This window comes from Taudactylus pleione, unplaced genomic scaffold (genome assembly GCF_031769625.1).
Source record: "Taudactylus pleione unplaced genomic scaffold, aTauple2 ptg000116l, whole genome shotgun sequence".
Classification (NCBI taxonomy): domain Eukaryota; kingdom Metazoa; phylum Chordata; class Amphibia; order Anura; family Myobatrachidae; genus Taudactylus; species Taudactylus pleione.
The window spans coordinates 11109492-11137150 of record NW_028284518.1 but is presented as its reverse complement, the minus strand read 5'-3'; the positions used below and the strand labels follow the sequence as shown (position 1 = coordinate 11137150).

The 27659-nt window shown below is 44.4% G+C and overlaps 1 protein-coding gene across 2 annotated transcripts in view; it reads left to right on the top strand.

Moving 5' to 3' along the window:
• The window catches only part of LOC148524759 (uncharacterized), a 125522-nt gene that overhangs the window by 97210 nt on the left and 653 nt on the right, over window positions 1-27659 (top strand). The window lies entirely within an intron of this gene.

The following is a 27659-nucleotide window of genomic DNA, read 5'->3' as shown; positions in this document are numbered from 1 at the left end:
CCGACAGCAGCTCCAGAAACTGTTTATGCTCCGCATGCACTCCGCCCTTACTCAATTACGTCACAAGTTCTATACTGCCGGGAATAAAGCTTCTCGCCTTTTAGCTCGTACACTCCGCGGTCACCAAGCCAGAAATAGGGTTAAGTGTCTTCTCTCCCCCTCCGGTTCCAAATGCCTTAATTCCCTCGACATTGCCAATCTGTTCTCAAAATACTATGCAAAATTGTATAACCTGTCTGAAGATCCCTCCACCCCTCAACCCACAACCCCTATTATTTCTTCTTTTCTAGATAGTTTGTCTCTTCCTACCGTAGATGCAAGTAGTCTGGTGTCCTTAAACGCTCCTTGGTCACTGGAGGAGATACAGTCTGTAATTAGGCAACTCCCTAAGGGTAAGGCCCCGGGCCCAGATGGCTTTATTAACTCTTTTTACTCTGAATTCAGAGGCGTCCTTTCCCCAATCCTTTTACAGCTATATCTAGAGGCTTCTAAAACTGGCTCCTTTCTAGCCGAAATTGTGGAGGCACAAATTGTGACTATCCCGAAGCCGGGCAAGGACCCCTCTGACTGTAAAAACTACAGACCTATAGCACTTCTTAACACGGACATTAAAATCTATGCTAAGTTAATAGCTAATCGTCTGAACCCACTACTTCCTCAGTTAATACACCCTGACCAGGTGGGCTTCGTTACTGGACGTCAGGCTCCCGACAATACACGTAGGGTTCTGGACCTGGTGGAATGGGCCTCACATAATAAACGACTACTTCTCCTCTTATCACTAGATGCTGAAAAAGCATTCGACAGACTCCATCGGGACTATATGCGCCAGGTGTTATACAGGTTTGGACTCCAAGGCGATATCCTTAGCTCCATCAATGCTCTTTACACTGGCCCCTCAGCCCGGATTTTTAGCAACGGCTTCCTTTCCTCACCTCTCCAGATATCTAACGGATGAGGGGTTCTATAGCCAATCTTTGTATTGACTATAGAACCCCTCACCCAAATGATTCACTCATCCACTGATTTCCCTGGTCTCTCAGTAGGTAACACTTCTCATAAATTGTGTCTCTTTGCAGACGATGTTTTATTGTTTGTGACTGACCCGGAGACTTCGTTGATTCCCCTCCACAATATTTTAAACAACTATAGTGCTGCTTCCTATTACAAATTGAATACAACTAAATTAGAAGGTCTACCTATCAACATTCCCCCTACAATCTTTCAATCCCTGAAAGGACATTTTCCTTTTTCTTGGAAGGACTCCTCCCTATCCTACCTAGGCATTTCTATCCCCTCCTCTATTAGTAATGTTCACATTGTTAATTACGCCCCTCTGCTGATACAGTTGACAACTTTAACCACTGCTTGGATGAATCATGAGGTCTCCTGGTTAGGCCTTCTAGCGGCGTTCAAGATGATGTTACTGCCCAAACTAATGTACCTGTTCCGTGCTATACCATATGCAATACCCCGTAAAATGTTACAACAAATGCGGAAACTGATGACGTCTTATGTATGGAAACACAAAGCTCCTAGAATAGCTTATAACCGTATGATACGCTCTAGACAACAAAGAGGCCTCAATCTCCCTGACCTACCTAGGTACCATGAAGCTGCCCTCCTTTCTCAGCTGTGTGATTGGTTTCTCCCCCCCAACACTAAGCCCTGGGTGGACCTAGAACGTGCCCTTTTTCAAGAATTCCCTTTATCGGACCTTCTATGTTTACCTAAACAACTACGCCCACAATCCCCATTACTTCCCAAGTCTGCCATTGATACCCTAAAGATATGGGATGTTAGGCTCCCAACTAGTTTTAATTTCACTCTCCCTACTAGGGCCATATCCCTCCAAGCATTAGATAATTTGTTTCCCAAACTCCACATGTTTTACTGGATGCAATTAGGTATTCAGTTCCTAGCAGATTTTTTTCCCCGTCCTCTATTTTACCGTTTTCTGATTTATGTGCCAAATTTGAATTGGGCCCATCAGCTTGGTTTTATTATATTCAACTCCATCACTGGATAGCTCAATTTAATACCGGCCCCTCCATGCTCCAAACACCACCAGACCAAATTCTAAATAGACTATCTAGATCCTCTTCCCGTGGGGCCATCTCCTTTTGGTACTTACTGTTGTCTCCTGCTGACCAGACGACCAAATCTTCTGTTCAGCTTCGATGGGAGGCTGATCTTCAATGTTCCTTTACCCTTAAACAATGGGAATCTATCCATTTAGCCTCTTTTTCCCTATCTAAATGCACTAATAACGCTGAAATGCATATTAAACTCCTAAACAGACTATATTTGGCACCTACTAAACTACATGGGATATGGCCTACTTTATGCCACTTTGAAGGTACGATTTTTCATATTTTTTGGGACTGCCCCTCTTTACGCCCTTTTTGGACAGAAGTATTTTCCCTTATACAGGAAGTTTTAGGTCTCACATTGCCTCTAGATCCCTCTCTAGCCCTTTTACATTGGTACCCTCTCACTATTCCCAAACCTGCTTGTTATGTTCTTGGTGATATTTTAATATCTGCTAGGGCTACAATAGCCCAACATTGGAAGTCCCCTTCCCTCCCCCCCCATTTGCCAAAGTTTCGAAATGGAGACTAGGGATGCTAGTTACTCTAAGGCTCCGTCTTCACCTATTGTAAAGCGGTACCCATGGAATATCTATGTTACTGATGGTAGAGGTGCCCCCTCTGTGAGAATTAGCCCTCTGGATCCGTCTTCCCCTTGCAATCTAAATGAACCACCCTTGGGAGATTCAGATGGTTAGTCTATCTATTTGCTATATTTTGTATAATAATAATTGTTAGATATTTATGGATGTCCTGTTCATACCTTATAATTTTCATTGTTATTGTGTTTTCTTTTACCCCCTATTCCCCTTTCTCCTTTTTCTGTACCCCATTTTTTCTATTTTATTCTCAATAAAAATGTATTGATGGGAAAAAAATAGACCCCGTAATATAGGCTCTCTATGTTTTTTTCAGTTTATAAAAGTTATGCTTCTTATTAGGTGCCAAATGCTGCAAGACATAAAGAAATGAGTTTGTAATCCACCTTATAACTTTCTTTTAATCTAATTGTAATTTTAAATACATTGGATGTATGGACTTTGTTATCAATAGAAGTGCTTATTACACCACAGTCTTCCTCATCTTTTGATAGGAGTCTGACATCACATCACTAATCTGTGCTACTGCGACACCCAATCCTTCTACTAGCTAACATCTAACCTCGTTATTTGGCTTCCCACTTGGCCCCACTTCCCTCTTTTGTGAAAATGACCGTATCACATTTAGTTTCATCCCCACTTAATCACAGGGTGCCACAAGATCAGCTCCATTATCTATTGAAATAATTTGTGCTGCTTTAAACATTATGGTGATCTAATTTGCTAAAGGTTGTTTTATCAGTCAGACATTAAAATGACTACGTGCACCTAAAGCAGGGGTATGGAGCCCACTAGACGTTATGCACCATGTTATCCCATCTATGATGTGAAACAAAGAATAGCCTATTGAACATTACTGTATGCCTTCTGAATGTGTTGCCTGGGAATGTTTTAAGGACTAGCTGTTTGTACAGGCTGGAGGTCACCAATGCAGCTATGGAGCACCAATAGACTTTGAGCAGAAAACAAATCAAATACAGATGTATCCTTATACACAGTGGCCTCTGTTGTGCCAAAAAGCCCCTCTTGACAGGCCAGGTCTCAGACGACACCTCTGTGCCAAGCGACCAAAGCTTTTTCTCATGCTAACTTCCATTGTGCTTAATCTGCGACTTTGAACACGTGTAAAACCAATTCCTGTCACAGCATAGCGTGTCTAGTACAGTGTGAGTGGCTTTTTCACATCTGTGATGCGTATAAGAAGCAAAATGAAAAAGAAAACTACTCCTCTCTGAGCTTCTCAGTGGTGCCAGTCACCTTGCAATTTATGGTGTAAAGACACTGAGTGTATGAGGACACATCTGTAGGTGCTCGGGAGAAGAATCAAAATGGTGCTCAGACCCATCATACACCTTAAAAACTGAACTATATATGTGTCCTCTGACATTTTTTCTGCTGTCGAGCCAAATAGCCCCTCTTGGTGCGCCAGGTCCCATGAGGCTCTTCTAGCGACTAGTACGCACCAGGAGACTGTGCTTATTAATTTGATATGCGACACTTGTATATCAGTGTGCGACTAAGTCTCTGAATTAGCATGCGAAGTACTACAGATGCAGCGGCCGCAGATTTATCCACGCCAAGTTCCGTTTACAGACTCAGTCGCACGCGCACAGATATAAGAGTATATGGGAAAGATGTGGTGTCACATATCAAACTAATCAGCATAGTCTCCTGGTGCATCCTAGTTGTATCGCATTTTCAGCAACATAAGACGCCCAATGCTAGCAGAGTTGCATGGGACCTGGCGGCTCCCTCATACCAGGCATGTTGTACTGCGTATTGAGGATAGATGTAGGAGGACACATCTGTATGTTAAGAAATCCAGAAAACTACTTGTTATAATTTCTTCATGTCTTCAGAAGTACTGACCTATTTATGTAATCTGTCCAATTTCCACCATACAACCTCAGGCATCTCTGAAATAAACAGTAATATGCTGACCTACTGTAGGTGGGTATGGTATAACATATCGACATGGTCTGAATGACGACATTCAGGATGTCGAAATGGATATATTTCTATTGTTAGAGCCCTAACCCTAATAGCAGAGTAACCCTAACTGCAGCCTAAACCTGTAACATTGACATTGTGTTTGTTGACATGTTCACTGTCGACATTTACACAAAACCATCATTCAGAATGTCTACATTCAGACTATAGGCCTGATTCAGATTTGGGAATAGAGAAAGAAAGCAAGTTACTAAGCATCTTGGTAAAACCATACTGAGATTTAGATTTGGGAGGGGTGTGTCCAAACTGAAATCTAAATTGCAGTGTAAAAGATAAAGCTATCCAGCATTTGTGGGCTACATGCAACAGCAGCCAGTATTTACCTCACATGCAAAACAAATGTATATATTTGCACCAAGGCCGTAGCTAGGGTAGGGCGGCCGGTGCCATCGCACAGAGCACCACAGGGCAGGGGGCGCTGTTTGGGCCTGTCAAATGTCTGCTTATTATCATTCTCACTTGTAGCTTCCTCTAATTTCATCCCCAGCATCTCCTGGCCTCCCCTAACTCTTCCCTGGCTCTTCCCCATGAGGCCATTCCCCTTTTTTGGGTGCATTATGTCCCTTTGAAAATGAGGGGGGCCCCAATGCTCTTTCTGGCACAGGGCACCAAAAAGTCTAGTTACGGCTCTGATTTGCACCCCTTGCATTGCTACATGCCTATGTCGACATTCTGAATGTTAACACAATAACTGCATACCGTGTAGGTAGTCTATAATAACAGAAATATTTTCTATACTTTTTTAAACCTCATAACTCCCTCACAACTTGAGCGAAGTACACATATTTTGTATTTGCTTACTTGGGAGAACAAGGACGTTACATTTTATGTTAAAGGCCCTCATTCAGAGCCATTCGCTATTTGCGGTCGTTCGTTCAAAAACAAGGGGTGGCTATTCAAATGATCCGTTCGCAAATTGCAGTCTGTTCACACCTCTAAGTCTGAACGAGCGAGCAAAACATACGCTCGTTTATTTGTTAAAAACGCCCCCTGGCCGCTCGCACCATACGTCATGTCCGCTATTTATTAGATTAATCGAGTACATCGACCAGCGTATGAACTGCTCGCTATTCTTGTGGTTGGTGTTTGCTACCACAAATTTGCGAGCAGTTCTGGCTATAAAATAACCCAGTGACGTGGTCAATGACGCTGCTGTATTAATTATGCACACCCATAATACGCCCGTTTTGACCTTTAAGCACGCCTGCGTTCGGATCTCCACTCCCCATTTTCAAGCACCTTCCCCTGTTACCACCCACATACGCCTCATTCTGTCACTCAAAATAGCAGGCACTCGCTATATAGCGTACAAACGATTTTTGGCCGCACTGACTGGTTCGCGCATGCGTACTAAAAACCGTACGCATGCGCAGATGTGCAAACATCGCTCGGAACGAGCGTACTGCCGCTAACGAGCGGCTCTGAATGAGGGCCAAAGTTCTAAGTGCAGGTCGATATTGCATTTTGAGCGATTTGAGGTGGGATTTTCATTCGATTTGTATTCGATTTTGCTTTTGGGTATTGTAAAATCGAATTTTCAAATCAAATTTTTTGGCTAATCGGCCTCAAATCGACCATCGGAAAAACATTGGTACTTTTACATAGCCCAACACACAAAACGCTTATTTACTATCTTTCGATTTGAAATCGACATTAAAATCAGACTTCAAATCACCAAATGAATAGACCTGCTTCATGCTTTCGATTTGAGCATGAGCAGGTCGGATTGACACAGATACATGCAGACATCAGTGAGATGCCTGCATGTATCTGACTGTAAAAACTAATTAAACAGTTAAAAGTAAACAATAATTGAACTCAATGGTGGGAGCCGCAGGGTAGCTAAAGTTTATCTTGCCGTTCCCACCATTGAGTTCAATGGAGGGAGCCGTTCATTGGCTGAGAGGCGGGGCCTGACCTCTCACAGCCAATGATTGCTCAGACCCGGAGCTACAAAGGAGGATTCCGCGTCTGTGCGCTTCATTCGGGAAGGAATAATCATCCTGGTTAGGATGAATATTGCTTAGTACGATGGTCGGGTTTATCGTTTTGCAATTTTAAGAAGACCCATAGATGCCTACTGGACAAGGGGACCACTCGAGGTAATATTGTTGAGTATGTGTGAGTGTGTATGTATGTATGTATTAAACTTATACTGTGTAAGGTGTGTGTGTTTCTTTCAACATTTCTTTACAGGTGACCTACAGGTCCCAGTGGGCCCTTAATGCCCCGCATGCTGGTACTTGTGGTTCTCCAAGTACCAGCATGCGGGGGAGGCTTGCTCGGATCTGCAGTTCTACTGTAAAGGTAAAGTTTATATTCTTCTATTTTACACTACACTAACACAATCAACCCGCCACCCACCGCCCAGGGTTGGCGGGGATAGCCCTGGGCTATCAGCTTAGGCTCGGGGTGCCCTGGAGAGAGAGACCCCTTTACTGGAGGGGTCTCCAACTCCCCAGGGATCCCTGGCCTGGGCTGACTAGCGGTCAGGGCTGATTATGCGGCTGGGGGGCCCGGTGATAGGGCTCCCCTGGCTGTGGCATCAGTCCCCCATTAGAAAGGGTCCAGGGCTGGTTCTGTGAATTCCAGGGAGACCCTACGCAAATTTTTCCGTAATTCCAGAACCAGTCCTGCTTCCCATAGCCCAGTGCTGGTTGTACTGAGTCGAGGGAAACCCTACGTAATTTTTTCCCTGTACTTAGTCAACCAGACCTGGGTTTGAACAGTCCGGGGCTGGTTGTGTTTTGGGGGGGTGGGCCTCACGTCAATTTTGTTTAAACTTTAACTGTTCAATTACTTTTTACAGTCAGATACATGCAGGCATCTCACTGATGTCTGCATGTATCTGTGTGAGAACGAACTGCTCATGCTGAAAGTGAAAGCATGAAGCAGTTCTATGCTGGCGGGATTTGCAGTTCAGTTTGAAGTGTGATTTGCCATTCGATTTGTACATGAACATGCCAAATCGAACAGCAAATCACTGTTCAAAATCGACTCAAATCGAATTTGTTTTGCAAATCGCAAAGCAAATCGAATAATAGTAAATGCAGTGAAAAAACAGGTTTGACTGAATTCGATTTGAGTCAACTTGAGAAGAGCTAAATCACTCCTCAAATCGACCTGCAAATCGACCTTTAGTAAATTTACCCCCTATGCTCAATACCTCACGCAGCACGTCTTGCCTGGCATGAGTGAGCCTCCTGGTCCCGTGCAACTTTGCTAGTGTCAGGCGTGTTTTTTTACCACAAATGTTTCACAGTCTCCTAAATCAGCAGACTGCGCTGACTCATTTGATATGCGACACTTGTATATCTGTGTGCACCTAAATCTGTATATGAAGCACAACGGAACTTGGAACGAAAAAAGCTGCAGCCGCTACAATGTGGCACTATGTAATTAGATTTAGGGACTCAATCGCACTCAGATACACAAGTGTTGCATATCAAAAAAGATGCCTGGCACTAGCAGAGTCTCATGGTGCACTAAGAGGGGCTTTTTGGTGCAACTGCAGCAAAGATATGTAAGGACGAGATGTCGTTTAAATCCCGGCTGTCGGGATGCCGTTGCCGAAATCTTGACACCAGTCAAAATCCCCACACCAGCATCCTGGTGGTAAGTAGTGGGGCTAGGGGTTAGGGATAGGCACTATGGGGAGAGTTAGGGTTTGGCACTGGGGGGTGAGGGTTAGCTGTGGGAGGGAGGGTTAGGTTTAGGCTGCAGGCAGGGAGGTTTAGGGGTAGGGTTAGGATACTTACCAACAGGTGTCGGGATTGTGATTGCCGGAATCCCGAGCGCCGGCATCCCGTGCTCAACTCGTAAGGACAGATCTGTACATTATGTTGATACAGTTAATATCTCACCATGAAAAAAAATGTCGACAAAACAGTGCGTGCAGTGCTCATGTACCTGCTATCAGATCCGGTGGTGTCTTCCAAGTCCGGCGGTCACGTCATTGTAAGTTTCAGCTGTGAGTAATGCCCCAAACCCTCCCCCTAGTGCCTAACCCTAATCCTCCCCTCCCGCAGCCTAACTCTAAAACTCCTTTCCCGCACCCTAACCCTAATGTTGGCAGTCTGCAGAATGTCAACATTTCAGAAATCAGTATTTTAGATGTTGTCATTGTGAACATGTGGACAAAATAATTGTCGTCATTGTGGTGTCAACATTGTGATTGTCGACATGGTGACTGCATCACGATTTAATGACTTGCTGGCATTATTAACTGAAGCAAACGGGCAGAACTTCTGGCCTAGCAGCCAGTGCAGTGCAAGGGGCCGGCAGATTGACTCATTAAACGCCACAATGGGCCGTCAGCCCATCCCAGTGGTAACATCATGGATTGATGAGCTATGGTCGTGGATGTAATCTGGCTGGAGGAAACCGGGCCCCCCTCTCCTCCCTGCTCCTCCCCTTTTCTCCTCTCTTCTCTGTGCTCCTCCCCAAATAGCCCGGCTTTTCATCTCCCAGGCAGTTCTTGGCCCCAAGCATCTGACGTCACAATCTTGTGACTGCCCCCGGTGTTAAAACCCAAGGAGGAGAGGAGGAGCCGCACTCCACACGCTGCAGTTCTGGGATCACATAAGTAAATATATATGTAATATATTTGTCTACCTCTCCCTGTCACACACTGTCAGTCACCTCTCACTGTCACCCACTGTGTCTGTCACCTCTTCCTGTCACCCACTGCCTGTTACCTCTCCCTGTCACCCAATGGTGAAAAATTTATAGAAAACGTGACTTTGATAAGCAAGATGGGCCCCCCCAGCTCTCGACCCTATAGCAGCTGCACCCCGTGCACCTATGGTAGTTATGTCCATACTAGTCACCTTAACCCATTATACAAGACTTAAGACTATTATGAGCAGCTAGTCTGCAAATGTAACCCAGTCTCTCAAAAGTCTCAGTCCTGTCTCACAGGTATAAATGTGGCCTCCTGGCCTGACTTCCACAAAGTCACACAGTCTCTTTAGTGGTCCTCCCTGCCTGGCTTGCAGGCTTGGACACTGGCGTCCTGCCCCCCACTGGCCTCCAGACACAATGGGCTCTATAGCTGCCACAGTCCCACTTGGACTCTCCTCTAGCAGCCTGACTGGTTTGCCACATTAGCCTCACCCTGAGCTCTGTACACAAGGCACCCCTTAGGTGTAGTTACACTTCCCTTTTCTACCGTTTGTGAGTGGATCCCTCCAGCCCCACACAGAATACATGGCTCACTATCGCCACCTAATATGAAATTGCCATGGACCCCAACCACTCCATTAAGCATGCCAGACCAATTGCCACCCCTCTGTGAAGTTTTAATCCATATCCATCCAGTAAAAGTCACAGAACAGGCTCCCCGTGTAAAAGTTCTGCCCAACGTACACCAACAGGAGGTCTGTCCGGGATCTCAACCCTCTAGTATTTCTTTTGGGATCCAGTGTTACCACTCTGTGAAGATTTTGTCCAAATTATGTGATGTCCAAATCCATCCAGTGGAAGGCCCAGAACAGGCTCCCTGGGTCAAAGTTCTGCCCTGCGCCCTCAGTCGTGAGGTCCATCTGGGACCCAAACCACTCCATTCGGCATCCCAGACCAATTGTCATCCCTCTGTGAATTTTTCATCAAAATCCATCCACTAGAAGGCCAAGAACAGGCTCCCTGGGTCAAAGTTCTGCCCAGTGTCCCTGGGTCAAAGTTCTGCCCAGCATATACCAATGGGAGGTCCAATCGGGACCTCAAACCCCTAGTATGTCTTCTGGAATCCAATGTGTGGGTGCCTTCCACATGGATGAGTGGGCCCAGAGAATGCCATGAAAATATTCCCCAGACCATAATGCTGCCACCACCAGCTTGTGTTCTTCCAGCAATGGTTGCAGGGTGTTTGTTCTCCGATGTTTCTTGCCTGACATGCCAATACCCATCCGTTTGAAGAAGTAGAAAACTTGACTCATCGGAAAAGGCAACCCTTTGCCAATCCGCGGAGGTCCAATTCCGATCCACGCGTAAAAATTTAATCCTTTTCTGCCGATGCACCTCCGTTAGGGACCATCCATTTGCTTAGGAGCAGGTTTGCAGAAAAACGTCATTTTAGACACACATCTGGTGGTCCCCAGGTTAATTTTGACGGTGAGCTACTCCACTGTAGTGTCGGACGACCCTCACGCACCTTCGTAGCCGACATTCACCTTTCACATCAATGGCAAGGGGTGCCCCGCAGTTTCCACGTTGGTTATTCGCAATGGTGCCATTTGTCCAGTCACGATACACCTTCACCACAGCAGCACGCGAACAGTTCACAAACTGCGCTGTTTCAGAAATACCCGGTCCGAAAGCCAATAATCATCCCTTTTTACAACTCTGATAAATCGCCCCTTTTATCCATGACAGCAACGATATAAGATATGTGTGCAGATATGCGTGCAGATGGCCTATCGCATACCTTATATACCCACCAAGCCAGTGCACGACATGTGGTGTACTTCATGGGCCATGCGCTGCCGCCGTCAAATGTAGGAGGTGGCCATAATGTGCCTCGACTGTGTGTGTATGTATGTATATATATGTATATATATATATATATGTAGAGAAAAAGGGGGAAAAGGGCAAGCGCCTGATAGTGTAGTACTTAAGATAACCAATTAATAGTACTTTAGACTCCAATTAATATATGCGTACCCTGTCTACGTTTGTTATGTAAGCGTATCATATAACAACTTGCAGCGATCACCAGACTCCAACTGTGGACATCTTTCTCCTGTAACTCCTCTGTCCTGGACTCAAAATATACCACATTCACAATATTCTGGCACCTTAGTAATGCAAAGGATGTGCTACCATAGTAATAATATAGTATTAATAAAATACACATTCTCTGTGGCTGGTCTCCCAGGGCAGGTTTCCAGGGGTTCAGAGTGTCAATAAAGGTAAGTGGAGGTGAGGCTGGGGCAGCTCAACACATTTCACCTTAATGAAGGCTTCCTTAAGGGTACACATATATATTGGAGTCTAAAGTAATTTTGATTGGTTATCTTAACTACTACACTATCAGGCGCTTGCCCTTTTCCCCCTTTTTCTGTACATTCTACTAGAAACTGTCCAAACCAAACGGTTGACTGAAAAGACAGAGCTGCCATCCTTTCCAAAGAGGACGCATAGTATAGTGAACAATCCCCCTGGTTCAAAATTTCAACATATCCCAGTACAGGAATACAGCGCCAAAGTTCCACCGTTTCATTGCATATATATATATATATATATATATACTATTATTATCCTTTATTTATATGGCGCCACAAGTGTTCCGCAGCGCCTTACAAAGTACATAAACAAATAATTTGACAACTGACTTACAGTGAAAAATAGGACAAGGACATGGATAATATACATTGATACATAAGTGATCATAACACCTAGATATGCAACAGAGCATAAGCAACCAAGTGTTAGGTGCCCTGGTGGGGGGTAAGAAGTAGGTGAAAGTAATGTAAGGAGAAGCACAAGAGAGTAGAGGCCCTGCTCGTAAGAGCTTACATTCTAAAGGGGAGGGGCAGACAAACAGATGTGACACAGATGGGATAAATGGAGGAAGGAGCATGTTGCAGCAAGTTAGGATGGGAGCTAGAAGGCTTTGATGAAGTAGTGGGTCTTGAGAGCCCGTTTGAAGGATTGTAAAGATGAGGAGAGTCTGATAGGGAGAGGGAGAGAGTTCCAAAGGTCGGGAGCAGCATGGGCAAGATCTTGGAGGCGGGAGTGGGAGAAAGTAATCAGTTGGCACGAGAGGCGGCGTGCATTGGTTGAGCGAAGGGGGCGGCCAGGAGAGTGGAGGAAGATGAGGTCAGAGATGTAAATGGGAGAGGAATCGGTGAGAGCTTTGTAAGCAAGTGTGAGAACCTTGAATTGGGTTATAAAAGGGAAGGGGAGCCAGTGGAGGGCTTGTAGGAGAGGAGAGGCAGATGTAGAGTGGTTGGAAAGGAAGATGAGTCGAGCAGCAGCATTGAGGACAGACTGGAGAGGAGAGAAATGGGAGTTGGGGAGGCCAGATAGGAGAAGGTTACAGTAGTCCAATCTGGATATGACCAGTGAGTGTATGAGGGTTTTTGTGGCATCCTGGGTGAGAAAGGGTCTAATCTTTGAAATATTTTTGAGATGGAAATGACAGGACTGTGAGAGGTTCTGGATATGTGGTTTGTAGGAGAGGGAGGAGTCCATGGATAACTCCAAGACAGCGCACTTTGGGGCTAGAAGAGACAGTTGTGCCATCAATTGTTAAAGAAATAGTGGGAAGTGAGGTTATGTTGGAGGGTGAAAAAATGATCAGCTCAGTCTTAGACATATTAAGTTTAAGAAATCGCTGGGACATCCAGGAAGAAATAGCAGAGAGACAGTTGGAGATACGAGTGAGGAGAGAGGGGGAGATGTCAGGGGAGGAAAGGTAGAGCTGAGTATCATCAGCATAGAGATGATAATGGAGGTCAAAAGAGCTGATGAGTTCACCCAGAGAGGACGTATAGAGGGAGAATAGTAGATGTCCAAGAACGGAACCTTGGGGAACACCTACTGTAAGAGGCTGTGGTGGGGAAGAGGAGTCATGAGAAGAGACAGAGAAGGACCGGTCTGAGCAGTAGGACGACAGCCAGGAGAGAGCAGTGTCACATAAACCAAAGGAGTGAAGGATTTGCAGCAGGAGAGGGTGGTCAACAGTGTCGAAGGCAGCAGAGAGGTCAAGGAGAATAAGCAGAGAGTAATGGCCCTTGGATTTGGCAGCAAGGAGGTCATTGCTGACTTTTGTGAGGGCAGTTTCAGTGGAGTGGAGAGAACGGAAGCCAGACTGAAAAGGATCAAGGAGGGAGTGGGAGGAAAGAAAGGTGGTAAGGCGTTTGTAAACAACACGCTCAAGGAGCTTGGAGGCAAAAGGGAGGAGAGAGATGGGACGGTAATTGGAGAGAGTGTTGGGATCAAGGGTAGGTTTTTTAAGAATGGGGGAGACTATCGCATGTTTGAATGCAGAAGGGACAGTGCCAGATGAGAGGGAGAGATTGAGCGGATGGGCAAGATGGGAACAGGCACAAGGAGAGAGGTAGCGGAGGAGACGTGAAGGGATAGGGTCAAGGGGGGAGGTAGAAAGGAGGGAGGACCGGATGAGAGCCATGAGTTCCTCTCCAGATACAGGGGAGAAGGCTGTCAGAGTCGGTGAAATAGATGGAGATGGGTGATCAGGGAAAGAAGGTAGAAGATATATAATATATTATATATATTATATATATATAAATATATATATATATAATACGAAAAGGTCCTATTGGTGCACACTCACTCCATAATCTTCATTAATGGCTGGGGTGCCACACCAATTCCTTGTGACCAAGGGATCCATACAATATTCAAAATATATATATATATATATATATATATAAACAATGGAATCAGACCAGAGCGCCAGAAAGTACCACAAATAAACTTAAAGTGCTTGTGCATCGGTAGTGTATAAAATCATTTACGTAATTTAAAATCTAAAAGGTCTCAGAAATTCAATATAATGTAAGAACAGCACTGATGTATAAAAAAATAGATATTTATTTATACACAGATATTAATAATTTAAGAGAAAAAACTTTTAAAACACATAAAAAATACACAGATCAATACAGGTAAAAACAAGAGTTTGAAATGAGGTAGATATGGATGCATAAATAAACAAAAATTAATTCATGCCTATCTCATATTGGAGGTAGAGGAACAGAGTAGCATAGGGGTGCAGGTCTTCAACGCGTTTCGTCCTATGGTGGACTTCTTCAAGGGGATGGTTATGCATGGGGGACGTTGTGATATTTATGCCCTGTTGATTGAGATTATTTCCCGCACATAGAATCAATTGTGATGTCACTTCCGATGATGTCACTTCCTGCTTGCCAGGGACACTATTTTAGAGGCTCTACTACGTTAATTAGGTTGCTACAACCTAATATATTGTTTCAGGATCACCAGAAATGGTGATAGTGAGCCATGGATTCTGCATGGGGCTGGAGGGATCTGCCCAAACTGAGTACAAAAACTAAGTTTTTCCACAACTAGGGGCTGCCTTGTGGAGAGAGCTCAGATGAGGGCTAACGAGACAGACCTATAGTCAGGCTGCATGTGGAATCAGTCCAAGGAGAACTTGCCGCTACAGAGCCCTGGGGGCCAGGGGGCCTGATTCCAGACCTGCAGGAGGTAGGGAGGACCAAAAAACTCCAAAGACTGTATATGTGACATTGAAGCAGCTAAGCTGCAGGCTGAGGAAGCCAGAGTCTATACCTGGAGGAGACAGGGAAGGTTACCAGGACTGAATTGTGCTTTGTGTAGCTGTGGCAGCCAAGCCGGTGATATACCTGCAGAGAAGAAGGCAGAGACTTTATTTGCAGACTAGCTGCCCAAAGATAGTCAGTTATTTTCTTTCTACAGTATGCTGACAGTAATGCACTTTTCTTTTATTTATACCTTAAAAGATGTATGGACCATGATTGAGCACCTTAGACACTGCACCACTGACACCCATCTACCAGCTAATAACCCCAAGTCATAACAAAAAACAAAACAAAACAAACAAAAAAAAAATAAAAAAATATATATATATATATATATATATATATATATATATATATAGGTCAAAAACTGTGCTGTCTCTGATCGAGGCAGAATATATATATAACTTAATTATGCTACTTCAAAGCATTGCTCCTTTGCATATTGTAATCTTTAGAACAGATTTTAGTCTTACAACCCCCTCCCACCACCACCACCCCCACCCCTATCTTGGCCTGCCACTGGTAGAGGAAGGGCTGTGTCCTGATTGATTAATTATGTTGGTGGCACGAAGTATTGATCACATGAGATGGTCCCAGGTAGAGTGTAGGACAGTTGCACTGACGGCTGTACCTGGTGCTACTGTGCTGTTGGGGACATGTCACTTACATTCTAAGGTACATTTACAATAGTGTCAAAGTAGCTAGTTTGGCATGGAATGTTCCATTTAGACTTTTTGTTTTGCACCATATTTAGGCCCCATTTACCAATGAAGCAAAAGGGGTTATGTCCTCGTTTCTGCATTTAACAAACAGTGGTAATCTAAGATTACAGCTGTTTGTCACAGCATCATTCTCACCATCTTTTAGATGGCGAGAGCAATGCGGTCCCCATTGCTGGCAATGGAGAACCGTTGGTGCCTTTACCGGTTTCAGCGAAGCCTTCCAGGCACTTCCGGGTCCCTGTGTAATGCACATGCGCAGACGGACTGTCGAAGTGTGCATAACGCTGGATGCGTTCAGCTGTCAGCTGCCCAGCGGAGGACCTCACCGAGGACCTCGTAGGACCTCGCTGGAGGGGTAAGTATTGGTAAATACCAGTGAATTTTTCGTTAGTCTCGCAGTGATACTAAACGAAAAATGGTATTTTCCTTTGTTGGTAAAAGGGGGCCTTACTATGTAAAATTATATGTAATGTGAAGGTTGCGTGTAATTAGAGAAAATGGGCCTATTTACTAAATATGAATGTTACTGATTTGATGTTGAAGAAGCTGAAACAAAGGGGGCCCAGGACAAAACAGGACAAATCCATTATTCTCCTCCACCAAACTTTTTTTTTTTTATTCAACTGGTCCCATCAGTGCCCAGAATACAAATTATAAACCTAACATGAGCAAACTATCTTAAAAAAAGGAAGGATAAAAAGACACATTTTCAGTATGACTGTGTATGCTGTAATGGTGGTGATATTTTGGAAATAGTTTTGGCTTGTAATGTTGAACATCTGGCAACCAAAGAGGAAAACTTTGCCACCCCTGCACTAGTTATTAAGAGCTGCATAATATGTTGGTGCTATATAAATAAAAAATAATAATAATTGTATATTGAGTAATGGTCCGTGGCGTTACTCATAAGGAAGTTATGTTCTTAACTTGTGTCAGTAGCTGCCTAATACTCAGGTTTTTTTCACTAAATAAAATTTTTATGCAGAGTCTGTTGGATAACTTGTCAGAGTGTATCATCTTCTTTAAAATGGAATTCTTTAGTAGGTAAATCTTGCACAATTTGTTATACCTGATACTGCTGCAGACAAATCATCTCTCTGAAAGGTAAATGGTACATACAAGAGCACTTTGCACTTTTTGGATACCAATATATTACTGTAAATATTGAAAGCTAATAGTGTTGCTGATTATGACTTTCAATAAACATAAAAATAAAAAAAATAAAATCCATTTTTTTTACATACTAATAAAACAATAAAGCAAGACAGCGCTTACTGCATAAATTGGATTTCCCTAAATAACAAAACAACAATTAAAGAAGAACAGGTTTTCTGTAGACCTTGTGCTCATTAAAGGAAAAACATCTGGATCTTTACTGAGAACCCATTAAAAAGCAGCTCATTTGGCCTTACCAGGGGTGCAAAGGTAGGGGGATCTGTTGTAAGAAGTTACTACACCTTAATACTGAACACCACAACCGTTCACTAAAAAGACTGATGGACTGTTGAAAGTCACTTTGAGTAACTCTGTAAATACGGTCAAGGGGCCTGAATCAGCAGCAATCGCAACTGCGAGTACACACACAATCGGCCGATTGTTGCGTTCTGTGTATGCATCGCAGTGACTACACAGACCCATCGCAGAGTGATTGACAGGAAGTACCGTTTGGGGGAGATGATGGGGGGGGGGCAGCGAAATGCAGGCGTGCTAGTGCATTTGAACACCGTTACAGAGGTGTGCATAAATTAGCCACTGCGATGCCATACGCAGCTTGGGCTTGCAGTGCGTGAGGTGAGGTTAACAATTCCTGAGTAAGTTCAGACCTTGTGCAAGTGTGCGTGAAGCTGCAAGTGTACCCGATGTTATCGATGTTTACTCAGACTTGCAAAGTATTACGGATGTGTGTAAGGGCGTCCTTATGTTGTGCTGCGATGGCATAGCGATCACAGAGGATTAGCATACTATTGCAGTGAGACTGCGTGCATAATCACGTTTGCGATCGCAGTTGCGATCCGTACTGAATCAGGCCCTAGGTTAGGATTTCAAAAAAATTTACTCCTTTTTGTTCTGTTTTTCTGCAAAGCTGTCTCTATGAACAGTCCCGTGTTAAAGGACGAAAACCCCAAGTGTAATTTGTTGAGATAAGACTCATTTGAGCATGTGCAACAAAACAGCCTAATCTCACTAAAAAGGATTATACGCCCTCAAAATTATGCACCAAATTCAAAAAGTCGTAGAGTACCCTCCTGGGAGATGTATCATCTCTTCTCGCAATTCCCGCTACCATCCAATATCAAGATTCTTTGTCTTCTACTTGCAGCCAGCAGTTCAATCTGAACCCACCTTTTTAAAGGACACAACAAACTTACTGTTAAAACTAGAAGCTCTTGATACTTTACCAGATGACTAGCTCTCATGTACGATTGACATGGTTAGTTTCTACCATAGTATACCACACCAGGAAGTATTAAGAGCTGTGTCCCTCTTGCTTCAAAATAATACATTGTAGGGCTAGGGTTAGGCACCCCCGGGGGGAGGTTAGGGTTAGGCACCACTAAGGGAGGGTTCGGGCTGCTGGCATCGGGATATGAACCGATGGGACTTCATACCTATTACCCTGGCTGATATAGGTGTATAAGGCAGTACAACCTGCCGGTATCTGGAGACATGCTCTTACATCACTGTAACAAAATGAGATGTGTGTTAAAAATGTATTTGCAGAATCTTAGTCCCGGCAGTGATTAATGAACCTTTTAGACCTTTGTGTTCCCCGATCCGTCTGCTAGTGTATGTGTTATCATTCTCAGGACATATACTTTTGCAGTAGTAGGTATATTATATACTGTAATAATGTAAGGAAATGTAATTTTTAATACTTGGTAAGCCTTGATGTGTAGCATTGTCCATATGTCTGTTTTTTCGTAACCAGTAGAACAATGTAACACCTCACAGAACAAAAGACCCCATAAGTTAATTCCCACCTCCTCAAGGGATGCTCAGGATTTACACCTCCTTCCATTTGCCTGCTTTTGTGCCTCACTGGAGCCTGACAGACTACACGGAGCCAACCCAGCAGGTGTTTGTCAGGGAAGTAATATCTGGGGGAGGTAGGAGATAAGGGACTCGCACCAATCAGGAAACGGTGCAACTCCTCTGGGTGGTCACAATATTGTGGGAAATTTTAAGGTTTCAAAAGAAGTCACCGAAGGCAGCTCAGGATGTTAGTCGCTGACTTTGGCTAAGAGGTCTTGCTCTGCCAAGGTGCTAGTGGAACGCATCACCAGTTCTGTGTGGATTTATACTTTGGAAATTCTGTGTGGACGAATACTCTATCACTGCTGTGTGATCTGTGATAGTCTCTACTATACGGGATCCTGGAAATGCCTGGATAGACTTATACGCTATTTACTGCTGTGTGTTCTGTGATAGTTTCTACTGTACTGGATCCTGAAGCGCTTGGGTGAACTCATACGCTATTCACTGCTGTGTGATCGGTGATAGTTTCTCCGTTGTGAAACTGTGGCGTTATCTATTTTGTGGACTTGTCCTGGAATGTTACTCTCTCAAGGGACTGGCCCTATCTGGACTGCTACCTGCAAATTGCCTGTACACTGTATTTACCTCTTGTCCTTACATATTATCTATTTCTGTGTGACGTGTAAAAATAAACCATCACTTTGGATTCATTTGCTCGGTGTCTGGGTGATTGAGAGAACAACGTATCCTCACAATCACTCACCCGCATTCAGGCAAATAGGTTCCAATTTATCATGTTCTTACGTGCACCATTTGCTGTTTTTGTCATTAAGTGCCCATATGATCTGGCCTACATTGGCAAAAGAAAAATTTACGTTTACAGAGGATGGCCCAGGATCGCTTCATCATCAGAGCAGCACTTGGAGGTAAAGAGGCCGAACAACCTGTGTCTTCTGGTGCGTCCTAGTCACATCGCATTTTGGCAAAAGAGATGCAAAAAAGATGCCTGGCTCTAGCTGAGTCGCACGGGACCTGGGACTCCTAGAGGGGATGTTTGGCGTGACTGCAGCAATGATGTATAAGGACACATCTGTATAGTTTTTTTTCTTACTTATTCTGCACATTTTATATAGCTTTACTTGCATTATATAGCTATGGTTATACATGATAAGTGTCCTTATTTTTCCCCAACCTACATTAATTCAGCCCTGTTAAGCTATTTATTTTTGTCTGTGTACAAGAGACGGGAGTTGTTACCTGTGTCGGTGACACGCATGTAAATCAGACGCCCATGCTAATATTGATGTCCAAACCACATCTGGAGCTCTGCATATGAGTGGAAATACAGTACGCATGCAACTGTTTTAATTGTAAATTTTTTGCATGCAACTTTTTTAATTATAAATTACACTCATTTTGCAGCCATCTCTGTATCAGGCTCTTAAACTCAGCTTTGTGACCAATATGAGATCCTATCAGGACACTATGCTAAAATGGTGGTGAAGTTATACTTATGTGCTATGGAATGAGGAGGACATGCTTTACTTTTTATTCAAGCTGTAATGAAAAATCAGTTTAACACTGAAGAGTGTATTTTAACTTAAGGCTGTAAAGCGTAATATTTCATCATCCTTCACCTTTTTACTCATATATTAATCTCAGTACTTTTACAGGTCAAACCATAATGCATATTTATAATGGGTGCACACAGGTCCCTGAGTCCAGGGGGGCCCACACCGCACACCCTGCACCCATATAGTTTTTAGACTTACCTGTTCATTGTCTCCAGAGGCCAGTGCTCCAGAGCAGCAAAAATCACTGGGAAAATGGTGGCCATTTTCCTGGTGACTCGCGCATGCGTGATACTGCTGTCCTTGGGAAGACTGCATGGGTGCAATTTTCTTGGAGACCCATGAATGCGCAGTAGATTGTGGCACTAAACCAAAATCTACTCTACTGCACCCACCGCTGCACCGCTAGAGAGAGGAGGGGGCCCGCACTGAGCCTGCACACTGGCCCCCTCCTCTCTTAAAACACCGTTACCTGGGTCTAACCCTGCTTACTGCCCAGGTTGGATTTCTCTGTCTATGGACCCGGGTCATTTTTCAGGGTCCTGTTTACACTTAGCCGTGACTCAAGTTCATACAGCAATGGCTTGTGTTATTTGGCCAATGTAATACCCCTTTCACATATAAATATCAGGTCGCACCCGGGATTTTGACCACTGTTGCGATCTGGGTGAGACCCCTTTTAGATTTACGTCATCGACGCGGCTTATTGCCGGGTCAATTACGTCACCTCCATCACGTGCTGAGTCTTTACTTGGAGATGAGATCATCTCCATCGCCGGCTCTTCCTATACAGTGAACAGGACCCGGGTTACCCATTCACACTGCATCACGAGCCGGTGTGAACCAGTTTTCAATCCTTCTCGTGACCAGAGTTGAACTGCGGCTTATTTCAACCTGGCCCTTTCACATTGCACAGTAACCTGGATTGCTGCGCGTTCACATACAATAACCCGGGTTATTGCTGCAAGTGTGAAAGGAGAATAAAAGAGATATCAGTCTTGGCACTTTGGGCCACTTCAATCAGTCTGCAAATAGTAATCTTCACCTTTGTTTTGAAATCAAACACGTGATTTCAGCAATCTCACCATTCAGAAACCGCTACTCGATATATTGCGCCGTTTATATGGATCCCAGGTCACAAAATCAACTTTACTCCTTGTGATTTGCCAGTTTGAAAACAAACGGTTTTAGCTGTCATAAATCATGGAGATTAAAAACTGAACAAGAATATACATTTCAAATAAAATTTTCTTTGTTACATTTTGCCCCCTTAGGGTGGTTTTGAGGACCTAGGGTCTGATTCAGAGATGGATGCTAATGTGATCACAGCAGCGATTTCGTAAGCACCGCAGCTGCGATAATATGATAATGGTTGCAAAGCTTACAGATGCCCAGTTCTGCCTTCTCATATGCGTACAACTTCGCTTACGTGTGTAAATATTGGTCACATTGACGCACATCGAGCAGCCATTTTGCCCTGCCGCAGCCTTGAGTGCTCTCTAGACGCGCAGAGTAGCGTAGGAGATCGCATGGGCTAATTTCTGGACGTTCATGAAACGGCGTTCAAACAGACACGCCTGCATTTTTCAGACCACCTCCCGTGACACCCCCCCTAAACGCTGACAGCCTGTCACTCACTTTGCAATGAAAAACGATCGCTCGATCTGTGTCCATAATCACCACTGCGTCCAGCTCTGAAGCCAGCCCATAGGACATTCCTGCATAGACCAGACATTTAAGCCATTACCATTACGATTTTTATTTTCATTTGTTTTTATTTTAAATAATCTTTTATGTTATAAGCAGCTGGATATATGGATCGGTAGGGCCTGTTAGTTATAAACTGCCCCTACAAAGTAGTAGTGAAAAGTATTTCAGTAGTTAATGCCAAAACATTTTCTGCCATTTTTTTTTACATGCGTACAATTTGTATACAAAGAGGATCTAGGGAGGTGATCACGTATGAAGTGTAAAATGTTACAGCACAGAACGTTATTCAGACCTCCCGAAACTACCTTCATTTCATCCAAAAGGTGACTAATGTCTCTGCAGACTCACAGCAGCTGTCCTGCATCCTGGGTATGGTGTTGTCCTTATTCAAATTAAAATATTACTGTTTTGGTTGGCAGGTAATGAGCTATCTCTAAAACTAATACTAATAAAACCAAGTGCTGTTTGCCGAATATACTGTAAGCAAAATAGAATGACATTTGTCATGTTTTTCCTGGCAGATCAGGCCAATTAAAGGATGTTCGGGTGGAGACATTAGGAAGGATAAAATGAAGACATAAGTTTCAAAAACAAAAAATAAAATGATTCTTATTGACAGGAAACAATTGCATGTATATGCAAATGTTTGATCATCTTTATCTAAAATACATTTGTTGATAGAATAACTTTATTAGACACTGACGCATCACAACTTAATCTAATAATACCATTCCAGTAAGAATTTAAGGGGTGTTGGCAAAGTATGCACTGATTACTGCTGCAGATAACGGCACTCCTCCTGACGTACAACACATGCTTAATCTTAATTGTGTGTTTGTTTTGGATTTTTCATTGTTTCTTATGAAATGAAAACAGCTGCTTCTACTTTAATGATATATTTTGCTAAACACACATTTACATGGCAGCTCTGATTTAATGCTTTACCCACTGGGTTTTCATAACATGATACAGGCTACCACTGAAGAGAAATTTATGTCTTGGAACACATTGGTTTGTTTTTGTTAAAACTCTGATTTCTCACTGAAAAATCTCTACAGCTCCCTCACCAAGAAAGCACATCTCTAATGGTGCGTAATATCCACTACACGAGAGTGCAACGACTGTATGATACAACATTGTAATCGCGTAATCGTTCATCATCCTGTGCAGTGGATAATGGCCCTGATTCAGAGCCGGACGCTCTGACCAGAGCGCTCGCTCTGAATCAGGGCCCACCTCCATAAATATGGAGCGTCCTCCTGGACGCTCGTATAGCTGTGGGTCACCACCCACAGCATATACAAGCGTGCAGGATGATGGTCTTGACCATCGCGACCATTGCCACTGCGAGCAGAAGCCTGCGGTTGAGTTTCTCAACCGCAAGGCCAGGAGTGATTTTGGCTCTATCAGAACCAAAATCACTCCCACTGACATCACTAGTGATGTCAGTGGGGCCGGCTTCTGACGGTAGGCGTTCCCTTGGGAACGCCTCCGTCTGGGAGGCACGCCCACCAAAGGGGGCGTGCTGTCAATCAACATCGACAGCACGCCCCCTTTGATCAGACACTACGAGCGAAGGAAAGTCCTTCGCTCGTCGCGTCTCGCGCATGTGCACGACGGAGCTCCCTCCGTCGTGCGCATGCGCAGTGCAGACCATCGACCCACTTGCGAGCGGACAGCTGCTCGCGAGTGGGTCTGAATCAGGCCCAATGTGCCCACACTGAACGATGTGTCACTCAGTGCAGGCACCCTCATCCCCGAACATGCACAACCTGTCTATATCGGCATGTGGCCTGCATATTCAGGCGATGGCAAATGCCGACAACGACCAACGCGAGCGCGCATTGCTGGTCGTTGCCGGCATATTCACTGCACGATTAATGAACGATTGAACGATAACGATGTCCTTATCGTTCAATCGCTAATTTCTCTCGTAGTGGATACGCACCTTAAATATACCAACTTACTTCCCTTTTGCATGCAAAGCTTCCACTTGTTTTTTTTTTGTTATTCTTTGTGAAAATAGGCACTGAAAGCATTCCCATGTGTTGTCCACCCATTCCCCTAAGCTATATTTTGGCTCATCTATAAAGCTACCCTCTCATTTGCACATGCAAAAACTAAATAGGAACACTAATGACAACATTTTGGTTATTGGAAATTTACCCATTGGGTATCTTCTAGCATTACCACCTTTTTATATTTCAGATTTCTGGATAGGGGGCATGCTCTTAGGTGTCGTCAAAGCCACAGTAGGGTTACTATAATTTTATTTCACAGATTTCAGGCCATTTTCTTACCAATACATACTGAAAAATAACTTTATGACATTGTCTTCCATCCATATGCCCCTTTTATATGCCATCAGAGCCCATTGAGCTACATAAGGAAGCACAACCCTCTCATACAATGCATATGTCACAAGAGCCCTACATGCCATCAGTGCAGGGCCGGATTTCCCATTAGGCAACCTAGGCGCTCGCCTAGGGCCGGGTGGGACCGCAGTGGGCCCCTTTGCCCTAAGAAATCCTCCTGATGAAAGCGCTCCCAGAGGAGCACTGCGCGAGTACCGCGTGATGTCATGACGTCACGCTGTCCCGCGCTGCTGTCTGCAGATTGCAAAGTGCTCTCTCGGAGAGTGTGTGTGCAGTCAAGGTCAGGTGTGTGTCGGGGCCACCTGTGCAGGAGAGGAGTGATGCCGACTCACCATCACCGGGCCCGCAGCATACGCACACGCAGGTAGAATACCCCCTTACCCGTCGAACCATCGCCGCCCATCTGACCACGTTTTTTTTTCTGCTGGCAGCTGTCTCTTTACATTTACATTGAGAGGCTGCCCGCTGCCAGTATATAGGGGGAGCTACAGCGGAAGAGCGCAGTTCTTCTCAGGCAGTGAGTTCTCTCATGGAGCTTTCAGACAGAGCTGGCCGGGAAAACTGGTGACTGTCTCCACTAACTCAGCAGGTGTGTCTCGTATGTTGAGGGGTGCCGGGGAGGAGGTAGTCTATAATAAAGTATGTTGGCCGGGTGAGGCCATCACTGTCTTCCTCTCTGTGATGTCCCGATAGCCAATGCAGGTGTATGCCTCACTTGCATGTCAATGGGTGTCGGGGGAGGGGGGCACGCCTTAATAAATAATGGTGGGTTGTAACTTGCGTTAATAAATGATGGTGGCTTATTTGCTGAATAAATGATGATGGATGTGTTTTATTTGAGAGGTGAGTGTGTGTGCAACTCAGTTTGAAAAGCGGAATATATACGAATTACCGACGGACACAAGTCCGGCGGTTCAAATCCCGACAGTGCCAGGCCGACACGGCTGAAAATCCCGATCGTCCCCAGGTAAGTATCAACTAACCTAACCCCCCTGACCCTCTTTACGGGTGCCTAACCCTAACCTTCCCCCCAGTGCCTAACCCTAATCCCCCCTCAAAGTGCCTAAACCTAACCACCCCCTTCCCTGCCGCCTAAACCTAAGTCCCCCGGGGGGGTGCCTAACCCTAAGTCCCCCCCGGGAGTGCCTAACTCTAACCCTCCCTCCCCCTAGCCTAACCCTAGCCTCCCGGGGGGATGCCTAACCCTAAGTCCCTCCCGGGAGCCCTAAACCTAACCCCCCCCCCCGTCTAGAATTAGACGCCTGTCATTTATCTCTCGCCGGGATAAAGCAGTCGGGAAGCTGGCTGTCGGGCTTACATCAGCCGGCTTCCTGATTGCCTACCTGATAAGCACATGATCTACCCTACCTGAGATAACTATATAACAAGTATGCAGTCAAAATATAAAAATGTAGCAGTATTACGTATTGGTCCTTCTCTCCCTTCCTCTCTCCATTATCTTCATTCGGTGGGGGCGCCTTTAATAAATGGTTGTGGCTGTGGTTTATTTGCATGCGTGTTTTTAAGAGAAAGAGGTGTGTATGTGTGTGTCTGAGAGGGCATAGCTATTATACATTAAATTTATCCAAACTACCCGGCACTCCCCTGGTTCAAATAATGCAACATGTCCATGTGCCTTCCCTATAAAATAAATGTAATGTGCAAAATCAGATGGCACTCAGGAACCCTCAATTAAAAAAAAATTCACTCTCTAAAAAGTCAATCCTACTATCTGTGTCAGCGTTCTTTCTGATTTTGCTCATTATGGGGCATATGTATCAAAGCTATGTGAGATAAAATTGTGAAATATATATCACCAACCAATCAGCTCCAAACTATAATTTCTTAAACACACCCTCCAAAATGTAAGTTAGAAGCTGATTGGTTGGTGATATATATCTCACAATTTTATCTCACATCAAGCTTTGATACATATGCCCCTATATATTATAATATATTATAATGAAAACACTTGAACTGCACAATAATGTGTATGTTGCAGGGTTATTCTGGTGAGACATTTTTTCATTGGTTCTGTAACCAAGTATTTGGAAACTCTCCCTTCAAAATCCTGCGTTTACCACTGCGCCGCCCACCGCCCTGTCCCAGCTACTCCAAGTAGCTCCGGCCGCGGCCCGCCCCAGCAGCCACTCTGCCAGCCTGCCAGGCCCGCCACCCAATAGCAGCAGCATCCAGCAAGGCCAGGCAGGTAGGGTATTACTCTGATGAGCTGCCTGCAAGAAACTGTAAAAACTGCATATCACAGTAGGTGTCAGTAGGGCAAGATACACATATTCATATCATATACACACTATAAATATATAAATATGTGTATCTTGCCCTATTGACACCTACTGGATATATGCACAGTTTTTACAATACAATGTCAATAGATTATTATATATACACACACACAAATTATATATATATATATATATATATATATAATATATACATACACACAACAGAATAATGAGGGAATTATTCCCATTGATATATATAATATGGATAGTTTGAGGGTTCGGGGCCCAAAATTTGTATCTTGCCTAGGGCCCCATGAGGTCTAAATCTCTGCTCTGCATCAGTGCCCTCACATGCCCGTTTATATGTGATCAGAGACCCCTCATGGACCTATATATGCCAGAAAGAGCCACCTAATGCATCAGACTGTATCATGCCAATAACACCCAAAGAAACCTGTGTGCAGTGGACCCCCTCATCAGAGCAGCACCCCCAACCAGGTATCTTACCATGCTACGGCAAGCAGGTACCTCCTCTTCCACAGCACCATCTTCCCAGTGATATCCGGGAAGATGGCTCACGCACACTAGGGATCACAGTGCCAGAGTCTTTGCTGTCACTACGCAGCTCCATCTTCCTGAAGATGTCACTGGCACCGTGGAGGAGGAGGAACTCTCTTGCCGGAGCCCTGATCTGTAAATGCACAGTCAGATCTTTTCACTCGGGTGGACAAAATACGGCCTGTCAGGCAATTGGGTTCATCATATTGATGGTGAGCGCTGTGTAGTTTGATCTATTTGGAAATCTGCTATTTTTCAAATTGGAAAAGAAATGGGTTCTGTAGCGTGGAATGAGCGGCAGGATTGGTCTATGTGTGGGCAGCTTAAATAAGAACCTTGGAAACCAGCTTGTAACCCCCTATTGCACTCTGCACCCCTGTCTATTTTTTCTAAATTACAGTAGATGCTAAATTTATGGCAGAAATTAATTAAGTAATAATGCTTCAGGGTTACCAATATGGAGCCTCGTCATTATTTGCCTTGGTGAATCCACAGAACCCCAGTCCAGCTCTGAATACAAAGTTCTGCAATATTCTA